Here is a 17,631-nt window from a genome sequence, read left to right on the forward strand (position 1 = left end):
AACCGCTACCATCTAGAAGGGCAAGGGCAGCAGACATTTGGGAACACCGCCATCTGGAAGTTCCCCTCTAAGCCACTTACCATCCTGACTTGGAAATATATCGCCGTTCCTTCACTGTTGCTGGGTCAAAATACTAGAACTCCCTCCCTAACAGCACTGTGGGTGTATCTACACCACATGGACTGCAGTGGCTCAAGAAGGCAGCTCGCCACCACCTTCTCAAGGGCAAATAGGGATGGGCAGCAAATGCTGGCCCAGCCAGCGATACCCACATCCCATGAATGAAAAAAAAGGGCCAGCCTTGGCCTCGCCCGTCCTACCATAAAACCGCAGCGAGATCGGGCAGGCAGGAGGCCGTTGAGTAGGCGATCCGAGGAATTTTATGCCCCCCCCGCCCCCCCCCGACTGCAAACCTGTAGGCAGGGGAGCGTCCAAATTCTTCTCTATGAGAAGGTTTTGGCAATAACAACTTATATTTATATAATGCCTTTTACAGGAGGGTTATATAGCTAAATTTGACACCAAGGCCAGAATTTTACATGGCTCGCATGGGCGTGCGGCAGTCCTGACTCAGTGCACCGCCTCACAATAGTTCAGGGAGTCTGTGATCACCAACACAAGACCCTGAAGCTTTGTGCCAAATATCCTGGAAGCTGCCATGATGCGTACATCTTACGTCACTCCCAGGTGTCAAGGCTGTTCATAGCCCCAGCACGTTTGAATGGATGGCTGTTGGGCGACAAAGGTTATCCACTCAAAAAGTGGCTGATGACACCACTCAGACACCCACAGGTGCCTGCGGAGGAGATCACAATCAGGGTCATGCCTCCACAAAGGCCATCATTGACAGGACAATAGGCTTCCTCAAAATGAGGTTTCACTGTCTGGATTGCTCAGGAGACTCTCTGCAATATCCTGTGGAAGGTGTTTCCCTTAGAGTAGTTGTGTGCTGTGCCCTTCATTATCTGACTCTCTCAAGGCAGGCAGCAGATGGAGGGTTAAGACAGCGATGTTCTTCCAGAAGCCGCTGAGGATGAATCTATCGCTGACTCTGAGGAGAAGCCTGCTCAGCTGCAGGGTCATGAAGACAATCCAATAATGAGGGTGCTTATGGGAGTCAGAGAAACCAGGGAGGCCTTGATTCAGAGGAATTTCCAGTAGGACTCCAAATCTTTGCAAACAGACTGACACCTCACTGCTCGAGGCTGATGGGGCCCTCCTGGCACCATCCTCTCCTCTCCCTCCCACTAAAATACACTTTTCACCCACTCAATGTGTTACACATGAGTTCCACACCTCCTCCCTGGCTATCACATAAAGCGCAATAAGGCCATTTGACATGATGTCACATTTAAATAGTGATGCGTGGCAGCTACATACAACATTACACAAGTGACAATGAGAAATGATTCACTCATGAAAGCCCTTCTGTGACTATAGTGATTTAAATTTCTACTTAGGAGTACTATGCCTTGGTGTATCCCCCTCGCTGGCAGCTGCATTGGATCAAGGCAGGCTGCTGACTCTGATGCTCCATTGGCCTTGATGACTTTTGCGGCTGTCCTCTGGTCGCCGAGGCCTGTGTGGGCCCCGACTGGGGAGGGAGAGTCCAGTGCGATGGCTGGGCATGCCTTAGTCGTCGCAATGTCCTTAGATGTAACGGTCACTGGCAGAGGAGTGGAGGAGCTGCTGCCATCATGAATGCCCTGAGAAGAGCCCTCAGATGCATGGAGCTGCAGGTCACTGCCAACATGAGGTTTGCTTGAACCTCCCTGGTCACCATAGATGGATAAGCAGCTAGCAGAGTCACTAAGTGCCTCATCCATCTCTCACATTGGCAGTGACCTGCTGAGGTCACTGTCAGTGTGTGGGCTCGCATGTCTGAACACAACTCCAGAAACCCCTCAGTGAGTTCCTAGAGCTGCTGCTCCATGAGAGCCACCACTGTCTCTAAGGAGGATTTAAAGCGCACAGACTGTGGGTCAACGCGGTGCTCATGTTCCACGTAGGCTCCTCCTATACAGACACCAGAGCACGCAGACCCTCAGGGATCTCCGCCAGATCTCCACATACATCCCGCTGGACATCCAGCATTTGTCACCTGAGAGATAATCCAGAGGCTCATCATCTGCCTTGGGTTCTGTATTGTCTTGTTCTCCAGCAATCCTCTGATTGCCGGCGCCCTGGGGACTCTCTGCCTCCGCCAGCTCCTCAGGTGAGTGTGCACTACCATCTGCTCCGGAATGTTCAGCCCCACCGATGTCCCTGTATCTGAGGTGGTGCATGGCGCAGAAAGAAGGATGTGACACGGGTGTATCTGGCTGGACATTATCCTATGATGTCAAGGGAGGGTCTTCTGGCTCATTCTGCTGTCTGGAGGATGTTCCATCTGAGGGAGGGAAAACATACTTAAGTCTCCATCTCCACTTACAAATCAGATTCAAGGTCTGGGTAAGCAATGACTTCTGAATGGACTAGTATAATGGATTAGCGGATTTCACCTGTCAGTCTTACATCTACTACCCTACATCTCACATCCTCTCCCCCAAATCTGTTTCTTATCCATTGGACTCTTACCTTCCTCTGAAACCCCTGCCTCTCCATGACCAGAGGACCTCACTCCACGCTCACATGCCATCTTCCTCTACCAGAGTTAGCACTGCCAGATTAGGGATTCCACCACCCGTTCGTCCTCACTCCTGGGCACTGTGACACCTTTTCTCCCATAAGGACAATAGTGATTTTGTGACTCTTCCCTCTACATGCCCGAATATTCCATCCTCCCAAAGTCGCAAGTTTAGGGACTTCCTTACAAGCATGAACCCTTGTGGGACACCAAAGGTATCAATACTGGAGCAGATCTACTTTGATTGGACAGATAAGATTGGAGCCAGACAGATGCAGTTCCACCCAGCTGGAGCCTTTGGAGGAGGATGGTGTGGTCAACTGTGTCAAAGGCTGCACACAAATTGAGAAGGATGAGAAAAGGGATAGTTTACCTTTGTCATAGTCACATAGAATGTAATTTGTAACTTTAGTAAGTATTGTTTCAGAAGCAAAAGAAACCTGATCGGAAGGATTCAAATAAGGAGTTCCAGGAAAGATGGGCACAGATTTGGGAGCTGACAACATATTTAGCGATTTTGGGGGAAAAACAAGGTTTGGCAATTAGACAGTAGTTTGCAAGGACTGAGCAGTTAAAAAATTATCACTTTCTTTACTGCAAGAATAAAACATGTTGACCTCCCTTGATGTCGGTCACTGTCATGGAAGTTAGCCAACATGGGATAAGGTGCAAGTGCAATTACTCACCATGATAAAGTAACCTGCCAACATGCACTACTTACACAAGAATTCATCTTGGTGAGGTACAAGAGGCTTGCTCGTAGCCTTGGAAATGGACCCCTACCTATACTGGAGACATCGGGATTATTTTCTTCAGTATCACTAGATACAGCCAATGGTGGCAGAGGCTACCTGATATATTCCGCTGAAAAGCTGCCACAGGAATAAATTGGAAGAATTCCAAAATGGAATCACAGTTCGAGGGAACACAGCAAGAGACAGAAACAAGGACTGGATTGTCCTGCAGGCCTCTGAACCTCACTGTTAGGTTCATTGTGGATCAGAAGCCATACTGTGCAGCAGCCACTTATTGTGATTTTTTTCTGAATTGTACAATTAACGGTCAGAAGGTGGGCACACCGCTCAACTAGGGATGGGCTCTCAAAGCTGGAGGCCCCGTACGAGACCATCCAGCTTAGCAGTAGCAGGCTATGATGGCTGGTAAGTGAGAGAGAGGGTGCCCTGAAATGGAGGCTCCCTTTCCCAGGCTTTTTAAAATTTAAAATGAATAAATGGCCTGTGCATCCTGGCCACCGATGTGCGTCAGCCTGCAGGCTGGCAGAGGGGGTCTCCAAGCTAGCCTGAAGCATTGGCTCCCCAGCTGTTTGAATGAATACCTTTCGTATCCAGTGCCATGCTCATATGACTTCTGATATCATCATATGTAAATAAAGGTTTTAGGACAGTAGCCAGTTTTACACACCATATGGAATATGGTGTCAGAAGTGTGCAGCTGGGATTGAGTGGATTTTGATAGATGTAAGAGACCAAACAGATGTAAAAACAGTGGGGAATAATCAAAACTTCAGTTTGCAACCTTGTACACAACATTGACAGCTGGGTGAGTCATTATGGCTTTGAATATTCCAGTGCCTGCTCCTCTGAAGACAAAGGGAGATTTGAAAGAAAATTATCAACTCTTCCAGTCTTAATGGCACAATTATGAGATGCCACATTGTTGAATAAGAAACCTGAACAAATTTCATTATAAATACAAATTTAAGTATAAATTACAACCTAGGAAACACCTAGAATCACCAAAATTATACAATGAAAATGTGCAATCAGATAGAAAATAAATGCATCAGATGTTGAGGTTAGTTGCTAGTGATAGTCTTAATTTTTTAAAGACAAAATTAGACTGTCTAATTTTGACTTCCTCATCTGATATGCTTCAAATAGAATCTGTAGTTCTTGATATTTCCCAGTTAATTGGAGTTTCTGGCAGTCCAATTTGGGGTGATATTGTAGATTCTGTTCTGCTAGACTACAATTACTAGCAAGATTTATGTCTTTATTTGGCTGTATGTTGTGCTGAATATTGTGCAATCATCAGCGAACATCCCCACTCTGACTTTATGATGGAAGGAAGGTCATTATAAAGCAGCTGATGGTGATTGGGCCGAGGACACTACCCTGAGGAACTCATACAGTGATGTCCTGGATCTGAGATGTCTGACCTCCAGCAACTACAACCATCTTCCTCTGTGCTAGGGATGACTCCAACCGATGGAGAGTTTTCCCCCGATTCCCATTAACTCCAGTTTTGCTCGGACTCCTTGATGTCAAAGGCAGTTACTCTCACCTCACCTCTGAAGTTCAACTCTTTTCTCCATGTTTGAACTAGGGCTGTAATGAGGTCAGAAGCTGAGTGGCCCTGGCAGATCCCAAACTGGGCATTAGTGAGCAGGTTATTGCTAAGCAAGTGCCGCTTGATAGCACTGTTGATAACCTCTTCCATTACTTTACTTATGGTGGAGAGTAGACTGATGGGGTGGTAATTGGCCGGGTTGGATTTGTCCTGCTTTTTGCGTATGGGACATTTTCCACATAGCCGGGTAGATGCCAGTGTTGTAGCTGTACTGGAACAGCTTGGCTAGGGGTGCAACAAGTTCTGGAGCACATGTCTTCAGTACTATTGCTGGAATATTGTCAGGGCCCACAGTCTTTGCACTATCCAGTGCCTTCAGCCATTTCTTGATATCAAGTGGAGTGAATCGAATTGTCTGAAGACTAGCATCTGTGCTGCTGGGAACCTCCGGAGGGGACTGGGATGGATCATCCACTCAGCACTTTTGGCTGAAGATTGTTGCGAATGCTTCTGTCTTATATTTTACTCTGACATGCTGGGCTCCTTCATCATTGAGGAGGGGATATTTGTGGAGTCTCCCCTCCATTGAGGTGTTCAGTTATCCACCACTATTCACAACTAGATGTGGCAGGACTGTAGAGCTTAGAACTGATCCATTGGTTGTAGAATCGCTTGGCTCTGTCTATCACTTGCTGCCTATGATGTTTGGCATGCAAGTAGTCCTGTGTTATAGCTTCACCAGGTTGACACCTCATTTTCAGGCACACCTGGTGCTGCTCCTGACATTCCCTCCTGCATTCTTGATTGAACCAGGGTTGATCCCCTGGTTTGATGGTAATAGAGTGGGGGATTTGCCGGGCCATGAGGTTACAGATTGTGGCCAATTACAAATCTGCTGCTGCTGATGGCCCACAGCGCCTCATGGATGCCCAGTCCTGAGTTGAATGGACACTGGAAAGTGAAATTGAATGAAAGCATCTGTTTCCTGACTACTTTCTGGCTGCCATTTAGGATGTACAGATGGTTGTGCACACTATTTGGCATTTTTATTGCTGCAGAAGAGTGCAATGCAGACAGCACAAGGCAGTCTATGACCTACCAAGAGTGGAAGTGATCATAACTGTTGGCCTATGGATGTGGGGATACAATGAAAGACGCCATCGCAGACGATGATCAGAATCTAGTCAAGCTGCTAGAGCGAGCTTATCGGATGAACCGAAAGCTGAACAAGGAAAAACTGCAACTGAAGATGACTCAAGTCAGGCTCATAGGTCATGTACTGACAGTAAAAGGACTTTGCCCTGATCCTTGTAAGGTGTGAGCTGTAGCAGACATGCAGCAACAAAACAACCAGAAGGCATTTTACCGATTTTTTGGAGTTGTGAACTATCTAGCCAAGTTCTTGCCCAATTTGTCGGCAGGTTGTGAACCTCTACACATGCTCATTGCAAAGGATGTTCAATGGTATTGGAGCACAGAACAGGAAGCAGCTTTCACTCGCTTCAAACAACCAGTGCTGAGGTACTGTGATGTCAACGACAACATCACCCTGCAGTGTGATGCCAGCAAAACAGGACTTGGAGCAACCCTCATGCAGCAGGGCAACCAGTTGCTTTTGCATCCAGGATGTTAACACAAACTGAATGATGCTAAGCACAAATCGAGAAATAGGGTCTGGCTATTGTATTTGCTTGTGAGCATTTTAATCAGTACCTTTCTGGGAGAGAGAAAATGATGGTAAAGTCTGACCACAAGCCACTTTGAAGTATCAGCCTCAAACTGCTTCTGCTCCAAACCATGTAACTTCGTTTGCAGAGATATTTGGAAGTGAACTACAAGCAAGGGAGGCAGATGTACATCGCCAAGATGCTGTCGAGAGCTGTACTCCCTTTGAAGGAAGTTGATGATGCTAGCACAGAGAGTGAAATCTTCCAGATTCAACAGGAGGGAACAACTGCTCTGGAAGTCATCAACCCAGCAGAGACATTGAGTCTGACAAACAAGCGTCTTGCTTAGATCAAGCAAACTACACAATGAGATACAACTCTTCAAGTGCTATAGGAAGTAGCAATGAAAGGATGGTCTGAAACCATCAAGGACACACCTGTTGCTATAAGAGAGTACTGGCCTTAGAAAAGTGAAGATCGCACAAGATGGCATCTTATACCAAGGGACCATGGTCATTTTCTCTAAGGAGATGAGAAAAAGAGCATCCATGCAAGTCATCAAGGAATCGTGTCCAGTCTGAGGAAGGCAAGAGAACTGCTCTCCTGGCCAAACGTGAGCAGCGAGATTAAGGACCACATCAGTCAGTGCAGTGCTTGTAATGAACATCATGCTAAGCAAGCTAAAGAGCCACTCATGACATCCCAGGCTGACCATGGATGAAGCTTGGAGTAGACTTCTTCACTCTTACAGGACCGGATTATCTCATCATAGTCGACTAATATTCAGGCTACTCCGAGTTAGATCAGCTGACACCAAAGACTACCAGTGAAATCGTAGAATGCCTGAAAGCACATTTCAATTGTCATGGCATTTCATTATGATGTGCAACAATAGCCTTCAACTCATGAGTAAAAAATTCAGAGACTTCATGAATGATTGGGAAATGCAGCAAAACATTTTTTTTAATTCATTCATGGGATGTGGGTGTCGCTGGCTAGGCCAGCAATTACTGTCCATCTCTAATTGTCCTTGAGAAGTTGGTGGTGAGCTGCCTTCTTGAGCCGCTGCAGTCCATGTGGTGTAGGTACACCTACAGTGCTGTTAGATGCCCTTTAGCATGGTGTGGAGGGGTTTCCTGTATGGGCTGCACACCCTTCACTTCCTTGCCCTCGCTTGCTGCCCGGGAAAGCCCCGGCGTGCCTTCCTTGTTGCTGTCCGGCAGCGGGGGTCCCCAGTGGGGGGGCACTCTACATGGGAGTCCTCCCACTTTCCATCAGGGACCTGGGGTGGAGGGCGTTGCACGCATCTGCCCCATACAATCATAGGTTGTGTTGGTTCATGGACTCCCAAGATGCCTGTGTCTTTTGCAGCCTTGTGGAGTCCGTGGGACATGCATATGCTAGTTGTTATAGGCTGCACCCCCTTTTTAGTTATTTGAAGAACCTTTTATTGTTATTTTGTTTGCACTTCAGTCCCACACTCCTGATCTATGGGCACCTGGTGCAGGGGGGTGGGGGGGTGGTGGTGGTGTGGAGGGAGGAGGGCCTCCTTGTGAACCTGCTCCTGAGCCTGGCCAAGTTGGCCATTAACAGGCCCAGGCAGCAGGCGATCAAGGGGGTCGTCTGGCCCGACTGTCTGCCCCTCTTCCGCGGCTGCATTTGTGGCCGGGTGTCCCTGGAGAGGGAGCGTGCGGTGTCCACTGGCACTGTCAAGGCCTTCCGTGCTCGATGGGCACCGCAGGAACTGAGGTGTTTTATTGACCCCTTTGATTACATTTTGGTTTAATGTTTGTAAGTTTCCTTTAAATTTTGTCTTTTGTTTTTGCAGTTTCCCTTTAAGGGGCTACTTCTTAATTTGTTCCCTGATTTGTTAATTTAGTTTATTTGGCTTGACTCTAAAGAGTTACAGTGTTGTTAGGGAGGGAGTTCCAGGATTTTGACCCAGCAATAGCGGAGGAACGGTGATACATTTCCAAGTCAGATGGTAAGTGGCTTGGAGAGGAACTTCCAGGTGATGGTGTTCCCATCATCCCAACCCTATCCCCAGTCAAATAGAAGGGCTGAGGCAGCAGTGGAAATTGCCAAAGTGATCATCAAAATTTTGACTAAGTCCAGTACAGATGTGTACAAGGCAATCTTAAAAGGGGAGAAACACACTGAAGGCATGAAAAGTATTCCAGTCCAGTGGCAAATGTCACACCGCACCCTGACTACCCTTCCAATCATTTTAAGCCGGAGGTAGTAACAACAAGATCAAAGTGAAAGAAAAGAAAGCCAAATTTCATTTTGATAAAGCAGCCAAGTCATTACCAGAGCTGCAAGTTAGAGAGCTGGTCAGAGTGCATATATTCAACACATTCAGCAAAAGTCAGCCCACTTGGCAACTTGGGAGCTGTGCAGAGAAATTGTCGCTACGATTGTACATGGTGAGAGTGTTTTACCCATCCCACCTTGGGGAAAATGGCCCGGGTATGGGATGGAGCTGACGAACTGACACATGCTAGGGAATTCCGTACATGCCAGTCTCTGTTCCTACACCCAAGCAGGGACTATAAATCAAGCTGAAGATCTATATACATAAATAGGAAAAGCCATAGACTATTACGGTACACAGAATTAATTAACCTATTGTTCATGTGCCACTGAATGAAACAGCCATCTATTTCGTGTCATTTTCCAGCCCTTTCCCCAGATAATTTTTCATTTTCAAATCTTTTATGGAATTTGCTTCCACTAATATTAGTTGTCCATTCAAATTCCTGAGAAACTTCGACATAAATAAGGGCAGAATTCTGTTCCAGCAGCGAGAGTCGTGACGGTGGATCCAGAAGCGTGTGGGACTTCTGCTTGCTTAGGGAAAGGTTAGCCATGTACAGTTATGCAGTGGGCAGCCAATTAGATATGCAGAGGCTCAGGGTCCAGCCAACTGTGCATCAGAGATGGTCAGGAAATTGACAACCCTGCCATCAGATCAAGGGGTTGGAAGTCCGTGCACCATTTAGAAGTAGCACTCGGACAGGCATCTACTCTCTGCAAGCCAGCAGTGACACTTTTGAAGAGTTTGCAACTTTGAACCTTGGAAACTGCTGCCATGCCCTAAAAGTACTGAGAGATGTCTCAGAGCAATCAACATGTGGTCCCACAATTCAGCAATGCCTCCCTGAAAGTTCTCCAGGCCATGCAGGAAAGGTGGGAGCTGTTTTTCCCAAGTGACAGCACCTGGAGACCCACTCATCTGACAAGGCAGCCTGGATGGAGATTGCAATGGAGGCTGGTAGCTGTGGAGTCCAAAAGAGAACTGGGTGCAGTGCCAAAAAGGGCAACGACCTCCTAAGCTCCGCCAACATTTCTACAAAGTGGCTCTCGTGAAGTCATCAAACAATGTATATGTGCAAGTGGAGAGGTATGCCAGGCAAGAATTTGTGTTCCAAAAGCCTTGGTATCAGACGTAACATGAGGTCTGAATGAGTGGGAGCCAGTTCATGCAAAAGTTGTTCAAGTTGCGGGAGAGTGCTTGTGTGGACTTCTTATGAGGGAAGGGCCATTAGCTGTCATAGGGCTGCATGAACATAAAGGGGTAAGTTGGCCAGTGAGAAGACAGTTAATCCTTCTATCTGTCTGCAGGACAAAATAACACTTAATTCAGGAGAACGGGTGAGGATGGATGGAGGAGACATCAGGATATTGACCCCTTTAGAAGAGGAGGCAGTGGAACAAGCTGGGGAGCAGGGCAGTTGCACAATCGCAGATGGTAAGGCAGGAGTGGCAAGAGGGTACAGCGAGGATGCCTCCAACCTGGTGTTGAGTACTGGGCACACTGGAGACATGCTTAATACAGTGCTGGGAATAGGGATTCTGCTTAATAGTTACCTAATTCTGTATTCTCCACTGCAGGTCCTTGCATTTCAGAGGCTTGGCCTCCTCAGTCAGCGGCAAGCCAACACTCAAAGGTTGCACCATCACATCATTTCCCTGCACCCTCCACCAGCACCAAAACAGTCACCTCAATGGGAATGCATTAGGAATTAGGCTCACGGTCACAATCTGGTGATCACATTACGGACACATTCCTGAAGCTAATGGAAGATGTGACAGTTAAAGTCTCTGATGGAGGACTGTTGAACACCAGGCCTATGCTAATGACAGGCCTCAGGCCATAAGAAACCTGATGGAGATGCAGAGACAGGCAGCAGAACATCTGATGAAGATGCCAGAGGCTATGTGCAGCCTTGGGCAGAAGGCGGAGGAGACCATCCACGTCATGAAATTTGCCATGTCTCAGGTACGTGAGCACATGGTTTCCTTCATGATGAGAGTAGCGACTGCCATGGACAGCCAGGTCCAGCAGAATACTCAGTGGCTCCTGATATGCATTCCGACCTGCATTCCATCATGCTAGTCATGGGCTCCATTCAACGGTGGCTAAGCAAGAGGGGGAAAAGGCATTTGGACTTCCCTTCAGGTGCCTCTTCTCCTCCAGGACCCAGGGAGATACTATTGCTGACAGGGAGGAAGAGCACCAGCCAGCCACCTCAGGGGCATCCTCTCGCGGCACTCCAAGGGTGAGCTGCTATTCCTCATCCCCTCTGCCAGTGACCCCAGTACCTCCAGCAGATACTGAGGAGGGTTCAGCGGCACCTTTGCAGGAGGGCCCCAACAGACAAGAGCCCTCTAGGCCTCAGATCACTAGAGGAAAGCTGCCAAGTTCACCTCAGATAACAGGGAATATCACTCAGCAGAAGGCTGAGGCCTTCAGATGCTGATGCCTTTGTGTGACCCCAGCATGGTGGGGAATGCATAGAATGTTGTGATGGCACAAAGGTGGCACAGGTATCAAACCATTCAATGGCATTTAAATGTTATTTGTAAATCCATAGTTTTGATAACTTTATTTATGTGTGTTGATTGGTCATGATTTTGGGATATGTCCAGCCAGCCAATGGCTTGTGAGGGCCTGCCACATGGTTGACAATCTTTGATGGCTGAAGTGGGGTTATTGACATTGTATTCTTTGGGATGGCTAGGATGTCGCGGTTTGTCTGCAGTCACTGAGAGATAGAGGTTCGTGTGCTTCTCAAACTTTACTATTTCATGGGATTAGTACCCCACCGGCAAGATGGCATAAGGCTCCCCGCAACCACACCACCACCACCACCACCAACCCCCCTCCTCCTGCCGCCCCCGCCCCGAGAAGATGTTGTCTCAACAGAGGCTGCATCCAATATCCGATGCATTCCTTCTGGTGAAAGTGTGTGCGCAGAGCTGTTAGAAAGGCAGTTCAAGGATCAGGAGCACGTAGCAATGAAGCATATGTGACCTTTTTCCAAGTCAGTAGTATATATGGATGTTCTTGTCAAAGGCTTTTCACTGTTGACCTTCTAGGTTCCAGGCGATGCATGGCTGTAGGCTGGTCAGGAGGTAAGCTGCCCAAGTTGTTTGTACATCCATAGTGACCTGAGAAGGAAATTAACAAGTCTTGCAAGGGCTTCACTCTGCCTGAAAATGGTTTTCTGCACCATACCATTCCTCATGATCATCTGGTCCTTCCCTTTCACCATAATCTGAAAATCGTTATGATATGGCAGGTGGTATTTGCCGGGCTGACCAAATCCCATACGGAAATTTGGTCAGGCTATCACAACAATTTTGTAATTTGTATTTATTACAAGAGATATATGTGTACTGAAGTCAGAAGTAAAGATTCTGCTACCACTTTTGGAGATTTTAAATATTAAATTAAAACATTTATTAACAAAGAAAAGATAACTTAAACACACAAGTTTACTGTTATACAGTTAAAGTTTGACTTATAACTTTTCCCAAAAGATTTCTACCTAGCTAGACTCACAAATAAATATACTTTTTTCAGTCAACAGTTCCTATAGATTCTTAATCTATAAAACATCCAGTAATATTACTGCAAGGCATCCATTGTTGCTATAAGGGAGGTATTTCACAAGCTTTTCTCTCCCACTCAGTCGACAATGGAAATCCAAGGCTTGTGACAAAATCTTGCTTTCTGGAACAACCAGGCACTTCTCTACAGTAGCTAGAAGCTGCTTTTCACAGGTCTGTCTTCGCACAACACACCCTTCAAGATCTCACATGGCCTCACACCTTATACAGCTTTCAATCTTTCCTTAAAATATATTTTCTTCCTTTTATCTTTAAACCCATTGTTCCTAACCTTATTTTGAAAGTTATCTTTCCCAGAATCTAAAAATCTTTCATATTGGCATTATGACTGCCACTTTCGGGAAAAATAAACTTAATAACTTTGCATTATTTATTTATGATATTTGCCAGTTGTAAAACTTTTTCTGTCTCTTTGATATCCAATAGCTAAAAATTCAACTCCTCACTCATCCCCCAATATAAATTCCTGTTCATGTTGTATTTACCAGTATCCCATTTTATCTTGTCCATCTCCACTTCAAAATGCTTGCTTTTACATTTAATCCACTTGATCATTTAAACCTTGCAGTCTGACCGTCTTCAGTTTAATTAAATTAGCATCACACACACAATATGCACAACAGCTCCCACAAGCCTGTTCCACCGTATCCCACAGTAATATTGGAAAAAAATGTCTTTACAGAATGAGTCCAGCTCCTCCATCTCCCTGGCTGACAATTCCTCACCCGTCTGTTTTGAAAGGTTGTGTAAAGTGCAACAAACCGCAATGATCCTAGAAAGTCTCTGTGGCATGTGTTTCAACATGGGGGAGGCAGTGGCCTAATGGTATTGTCATTGGACTAGTAATCCAGAGACCCAGGATAATGCTCTGAGGACCTGGGTACAAATCTCACCACAGTAGATGGCAGAATTTGAATTCAATAAAAAAAAAATGGAATTAAAAGTATATGCTGATGACCATGAAACCATTGTCAATTGTCAGAAAAACCCATCTGGTTCACTAATGCCCTTTAAGGAAGGAAATCTGCTGCCTTACTCCAGACCACAGCAATGTCCTCTGAACATGGGCAATAAATGCAGGCCTAATGACGCCCACGTCCCATGAATAGGAAATTTGCAGATGCAACAAAAATTGGCTGTTTAGTTGGTTGTGAAAAGCATAGCTGTTGACTCCAGAATGATATCAAAAGTTTGTTTCAGTGGGCGAAATTACAATCAGACAAATGGGAGGATATTGAGAGGGGTAGAGGAAGTGAGAGATCTTGAGGTGCCTAGCCACAGGTCCCTGAAGGTAGCAGGACAGGTGGATAAGGTGGTAAAGAAAGCATATGGAATGCTTTCCTTTATTGGACGAGGTACAGAATACAAAAAGCAGGGATTTAATGATGGAACGGTATAAAACACTGGTTAGGCCAAAGCTGGAAATCTGTGTACAGTTCTGGTTGCCACACTACAGGAAGGACATAATTGCACTGGAGAGAGTGCAGAGGAGGTTTACCAGAATGTTGCCAAGGCTTGAAAACTGCAGCTTTGAAGGAAGATTGGATAGGCCAGGGTTGTTTTCCTTGGAACAGAGAAGGCTGAGGAGTGACATTATTGAGGTATACGTGATTGACAGGCCTAGATAGAGTATACAGGAAAGACCAGTTTTCCCTAGCAGAGAGGTCAATTACAGGGAGGACACATATTTAAGGTGACTGGTGGAAGGATTAGAGGGGACATAAGGAAAAACTTCTTCACCCAGAGGGTGGTGGTTGTCTGGAATTTGCTGCCTGGTTTGGTAGTGAAGGCAGAAACCCTCAACTCTTTTAAAAGATAGCTGGATCAGCATCTGAAGTGCAGTAACCTTCAAGCTATGGACCAGATACTGGAAGGCGGGATTAGAATGGGCAGCTAGATACCTTTTTATTTTTTGGCTGACACAGACACAATGGGCAGAATGGCCTCCTCTTTCTGTACCATAGCTTTTCTATGGTTCTATGGAGTGGTTCAGGCAGTGGAACCTCATCTTCAGCAATCCAAAGGTTTATTCTATAGTTGCACTTGTCAAGCCATGAGAGACATTGTATCTCTCCTCTTCTTTGCGTGGTCTGCACAGGTGTCATGACCACATCTTCAGAGGATAGCCCCTGTCACCCAGGAGCCACCCCTGCAGTTGCATGGGGGGAGCAAAATGTTGTGGTGCCTGAAAGTGACTGAGGATATACAAATCATGAGAGCTCCCTGGGAAGTGAGCACACACCTGCGGGATTCATGTTTTGTGATCACAAACCAGTTGCATGTTAATGGAATGAAACCCTTTTCAGTTTATGAATGCTGCTGGCTGTTCCCAGGAGCACCACATTTGTGCAGTCTATAACCCCTTGTATTGGGGGAAGGCCATACTGTACCCGAAGTCCACAGCTTTGGCTGCCTGGCTCTCAGAGTCTGTGATGAATCTCACAAGTTCATTGGCCCTTTTGAATAGGGCATTGGTGACCTCCCTATTGCATTTTTGAGTGGCTGCCTGTGAGATGCTACACATGTCCCCCATGGGAACCTGGAATGGAACAGTGTGTGACATCCAGTGCTGCCAGTGACTTTTAAGGCTACTGTCATCAGGTTGCCTCCCATTCCACAGGGCATAGGTCTTCCTACAGGAGGTGACATAAGTCAGTGACTGTCTACCCTGACAGTGTCAGCTGTCTCTGACATTGCTTCTCTGACATTTGCAGGTGAGTTTGTAATTTTGGTATATTTGATTAAACGCCACCACTTGCCAACGCACTGGCCCCTGGTTGCCTGCATGCTGAGCTGTGTCACCCTCTTGTGCCATCCATTGTTAGTCTTCTGGCCATCCTCCCCCAGCTCGTCTCCTCATCCACCCGAGCCTCTAAAAGCACAGGGTGCACTGGATGAATCCTGTTTGCATGCTGTACTGTGGACAGAAGTCAGCAGAGTCTACATGGCCCTCATTCCTGGGGATACCACTGCTTTGCAATGATCACAACCTGGTCTCCACTCACCCTACGGTGCCCTCTTCCTTCTTTGATCTGGTCTCCGGACACCTCTTCCTGCTGTTGCAGCAAAGTTCCTCAATACTTCCACAATTACTCTGGAGCCACCATCCATCACTTTCCATCCTCCTTCAGTCACCTTTGACCTTCCTTCCATCGCCCTTGTGCTCACATCATCACCTTTGAACGACTCTCAGACCCCTATACCTTCCAGGTCTGGCAGCATTGGTGGACAGAGAAACAGGGTTAACGTTTTGAGTCTGTATGACTCTTCTTCAGAGCTAAAGAGAAGTAGGAATGTGATGGATTTCATACTATTCAAGAGAGGGTGGAGTAAAATAGAAGTTTAGGGATAGGTGGGAACTTGAGAGAGATTTGACAAAGATGTCTTGGACACAAGACAAAGGGTGTATTAAAGATAGTGTTAAAGACTAAAAAAGGTGCTGATAGTGGCATAAAGACAAGATAGCAGAACGTGTTAATACCGGAACAAGGGTCAGCGGTCTTTGAAAACACAACATAAAAACAAGTGACAGTGCGTCAAAAACAAAAATAGCTGGAAAAACTCAGCAGATCTGACAGCTGTGTGTGTTTGGGTGGCGTGGGGGGGGGGGGGGGGGGGGGGGGCGCGGGTGGGGGGTGCTGGGTAATTGAGGAAAAAGGGTTTAAAAAAAGTTTTTAAAAATAAAAACAAACAAACAAATAAATAAATAAAAATATTGGATTTAAAAGGGGCAAAGATTCAAGAGAGAGTTAATGGTCTGAAGTTGTTGAACTCAGTGTTAAATCCGGAAAGCTGTAAAGTGCCTGATCAGAAGATGAGGTGCTGTTCCTCCAGTTTGCGTTGGGCTTCACTGGGACATTGCAGCAAGCCAAGGACGGACATGTGGGCATGAGAGTAAGACGGTGTGCTGAAATGGCAAGTGACAGGAAGGTCTGGGTCTTGCATTTGGACTGAGCGAAGGTGTTCCACAAAGCAGTCACCCAGCCTGCGTTTAGAGTCCCCAGTGTAGAGGAAACTGCGTTGGGAGCAGTGAATACAGTGGACCAAATTGAAAGCAGTGTTTGGGGCCTTGGATGGTGAGGAGAGAAGAGGTAAAGGGGTAGGTGTTGTCTTCACCATGGACATCCAGTCTCTCTACACCCCCATCCCCAATCAGGACGGTCTGAGAGCTTTCCGCTTCTTCCTTGAACAGAGGCCAGAACAATCCCTATGCACCACCACTCTCCTCCGTCTGGCTGAACTTGTTCTCTCACTGAACAATTTCTCCTTTAACTTGTCTCACTTCCTCCAAATTAAAGGTGTGGCTATGAGTGCCTGCATGAGCCCCAGTTATGCCTGTCTCTTTATGGGGTATGTGGAACACTTGTTCCAGTCCTACTCCAGCCCCCTCCCACAACTCTTTTCATGGTATATCAATTACTGTCTTGGTGCCGCTTCCTGCTCTCGTCTGGACCTGGAAAAATTTATCGATTTTGCTTCCAATTTCCACCCCTCTATCACCTTCACATGCTCCACCTCCAACACTTGCTTTCCCTTCCTTGACCTCGCTGTCTCCATTCCTGGTAACAGACTGCCTACCAATTTCATAACAAGCCCAACTACCACAGCTACCTCGACTACAGCTCCTCACATCTGCTTCCTGTAAGGACTCCATCCCATTCTCCCAGTTCCTCCACCTCCATCGCATCTGTTTTGATGATGCAATCTTGCAAAATGGCACTTCTGACATGTCTTCCTTTTTTCCTTAACTGACTATGGTTGACAGGGCCCTCGACCGTGTCCAACCCGTCTCCTGAACGTCTTCCCTCAACCCTTCCCATCCCTCCCAGAACCATGATAGGATCCGCCTTGTTCTCACTTTTCACCGCACCAGCTTCCACATTCAAAGGTTCATCCTCTGCCATTTCCGTCAACTCCAGCATGATGCTACCACCACACACTTCTTCCCCTCATGCCCTGTCAGCATTCCGTATGGTCCATTCCCTCCATGACACCCTGGTCCATTCCTCCAACACCCCTAGCTCTTCATCCCTTCCCACAGCAACTTCCTAATCAATCGCAGAAGGTGCAACATTGTCCCCATTACCTACTCCCTCCTCAAGGTTCAAAAGA

Source organism: Carcharodon carcharias, chromosome 4 (assembly GCF_017639515.1).
Source record: "Carcharodon carcharias isolate sCarCar2 chromosome 4, sCarCar2.pri, whole genome shotgun sequence".
Taxonomy (NCBI): domain Eukaryota; kingdom Metazoa; phylum Chordata; class Chondrichthyes; order Lamniformes; family Lamnidae; genus Carcharodon; species Carcharodon carcharias.